At 40.5% G+C, this 3178-nt stretch overlaps 1 pseudogene across 1 annotated transcript; it reads left to right on the top strand.

Annotated features, from left to right (window-relative positions):
• The first annotated feature begins 1143 nt into the window (after positions 1 to 1143).
• On the top strand, positions 1144 to 2790 carry LOC106580226 (long-chain-fatty-acid--CoA ligase ACSBG2-like; annotated as a pseudogene). Its single transcript, XR_014381775.1, has 4 exons — positions 1144 to 1363; positions 1590 to 1813; positions 2084 to 2223; positions 2414 to 2790. The product of XR_014381775.1 is annotated as a long-chain-fatty-acid--CoA ligase ACSBG2-like (transcript).
• Positions 2791 to 3178: the final 388 nt, after the last annotated feature.

Raw genomic sequence — 3178 nt, 5'->3', positions numbered from 1 at the left:
TTCTGTTTTCTATCCTTTGGAATTAGTCCACTGCACCAAAGCTGTTCATTTTAGTCTATTCAAACAGACCCCATTTCAAAGGAAACAAGCACTCATTAAGATCAGATGTGGCCAATTAGTGGGCGTGGCCAACACACCTGAACCTGAGTTTTGTTGATGCTGAGAACGTAATGTATGTTTTTAAATAACATTCATAGAGCGTTTCTTGTGGTCTTTACGGAAAGTTCTCTTAATGTTCTGAGAACATGACTTTAAACAAAACCATGATGAAACCTGTAGAAAACAATATGTTGAAGTAATGAAATTCCCATCTAAGAAACATGGTTCTCAGAATGTTATGTGCTAGCTGGGAATTTGTTTATTTTTGACTGGGAACAATCACAGTAAGTTACTTGATTGTTACCCAGAAATGATTTGATACTGAGATAACGTCTGCATTGGGCCTTTATGTAATCCACTAAATAATGCTAATATTTGCTTTTGCATTTTAACATTTAATGTGGGAGAATATAATTTTTTAAAACTCTAAATATGTCACTAAACCAAGACTCAGGTACAAGCCAGTTTCATGGTACAGATAGTGTTCTACAATATATTAAACCCGTGACATTTTTGTAGAATGACCCATTTACAGAAGTTCTAGTAGCCTAATTTTCTCCAAAAGTTGGGTTTATAACGCTGGTCTCAAAATGTAAAATAGACAAGCATCAGAATTATCTGAATGACATTTGATTCTGTAGCCTAAACCTGAATTGCAGAAGTTTGTTTACAACCCGAGTTCAAGTGAGTACAGACTTAACTGAATGACTACAGAGACAGAAGACAATATGGAATTTTATTGAATAGTTTGGGGTAGGCCTTCAAAGTGCCCCTCAAAGCCAGCATTCCTTGGGGATGAGGTTTACCTCAAACTATTCAATAAAATTCCATATTGTATTCTGTCTTCCCTCAATTAGCAATTAAATCAACATTTTGAAAGCAACTGTTTTCTGGAAGATTTAAGATGAACAGTACCAGTCAAAAGTTTGGATGCACTATTTTCTACATTGTATAATAATAGTGAAGACATCAAAACTATGAAATAAAACATATGGAATCTTGTAGTAACCAAAAAAGTGCTAAACAAATAAAAAATATTGTTGCCCTGGGGCTTCATGCTGGCAAACAACCTGGCTTTTAAGAAGGTTCACTGGGCCCTGGGCCTGGACCGCTGCAGGAACTGCTTAACAGGGGCCGCACCCATCACTAAGGAGACCCTGGAGTATTTCATGAGCCTTCGCCTCCCCTTGTATGAGCTGTATGGGATGAGTGAAAGCACCGGCCCTCACACCATCTCCTGGGAGAATAACTTCAAGATCATGAGGTCAGCAACTGGAAAACTAGGATGTCCACTGCCATTTTTAATGACTGTTTACATTCATTAATTTGTAGTTGACAAAGCTAGCATTGTGATAGCAAAACATGAATTGATACCAATAAGCCATCAGATATAAAAATGACATTTAATACTTTCTTGCTTTGCAGTCTCACGGTATAAAGAATTGACAGAAAACTGTCAACAACAAAAAATATCATGATGTTGTCCTCAGCTGTGGAAAGGTGGTGAATGGCTGCCAGACAAAGTTGGACAAGCCAGATGAGGATGGGAATGGTGAGATCTGTTTCTGGGGGCGTCATGTGTTCATGGGCTACCTGAATGAGCCAGAAAAGACTGAGGAGGCCCTGGACCAGGAGGGCTGGCTGCACTCTGGAGACCTGGGCAAGCACAACAAGGACAACTTCCTGTTCATCACAGGGGAGGATAAAGGGTATAGTACTTATTTCTAGTTTGTTTTCTAGATGTACAGTACTGTATATAGCCATTACACAACATGGCTGCCAGTGTTGGGTGTTGATGGGAGTAAGATGCTGTTTCCTCAAGACACCAATCTAAGGTAAATTTTGTGTACCTTCCCCTGATCCTAAGTCTGTGCCTAAGGGTAACTCCTACCTTGAGCCTGGATATACAAGATAATCATCGTTGAACATCATGTAGATCTATGATCTAAATATCTAGCTAAGTATGCCATATCTTGTCCTGCAGAGCTGATCATAACAGCAGGAGGAGAGAATATTCCACCTGTGCCCATTGAGGATGCAGTGAAAGCAGAGACCGCAATCATCAGCAACGCAATGTTGCTCGGAGACAAGCTCAAATTCCTCTCTATGATGCTCACACTCAAAGTAAGACCTCAAACATTAGATGTGGACTGTATTGCCAACTCCTATGTTCATTGACATGCTTTAGAATTTTTGCTTAAGAATTATTAAGCAATTCAAATAGAATCATACAGCACAAACAGATCTGGAACCAGGCTCTGCCAGAAAGATTCCTGGATCACTCCTAACCTTTGACCCCACTCTCCCTCCGTAGTGTGTAGTCGACGACAACGGTTATCCGACGGACGAGCTGACCCCAGAGGCCTTGGCGTTCTGCCAGCAGCGTGGTGTCATGGCAACCAAGGCCTCTGAGATTATAGCCAGTAAGGATCCAGCTATTTACAAGGCCATCCAGGAGGGCATAGAGCTAAGGCCAACTCCAATGCCCAGAGGGTCCAGAAGGGGGTCATTTTGGACATAGATTTCTCCATATCCGGGGGAGAACTGGGTGAGTCAGTCAGTGTGAGAAATATATACAGTACCAGTCAAAAGTTTGGACACACCCACTCATTCAATGATTTTTCTTCATTTGGACTATTTTCTACATTATAGAATAATAGTGAAGACATCAAAACTATGAAATCACACATATGGAATCATGTAGTAACCAAAAAAGTGTTAAACAAATCACTTTATATTTTAGATTCTTCAAAGTAGCCACCCTTTGCCTCGATGACGGCTTTGCACACTCGTCTGAAGCTGTGAGCATATACTGGAAAATAGGACATAGCAAGTAGCTTAGGGTAGAGATGAAACATTGTGTTGCAATGAACAGTTGTGCTGATTGGATGTAACGGGAAAAGATGGCACATGAGGAAGCAACTCAGCATAGTAGTGCCTGACTCATGTGATTCGCCTAGTGTGTTACATGCTGATGCTAGGTCTATGAGGTTGAGGCCCACTAAAGATTAACCAATTATTATCCGTAAAGTAAAAAAAAACTATGACCTGTGGACTACTAGTCTGAAAGTCTCCCCAA

The sequence above is a fragment of the Salmo salar genome, chromosome 20 (genome assembly GCF_965601325.2).
Source record: "Salmo salar chromosome 20, fSalSal1, whole genome shotgun sequence".
Classification (NCBI taxonomy): Eukaryota; Metazoa; Chordata; class Actinopteri; order Salmoniformes; family Salmonidae; genus Salmo; species Salmo salar.
Note: the sequence above shows the minus strand (reverse complement) of the source record. Positions and strands in the feature narration are given on the sequence as shown.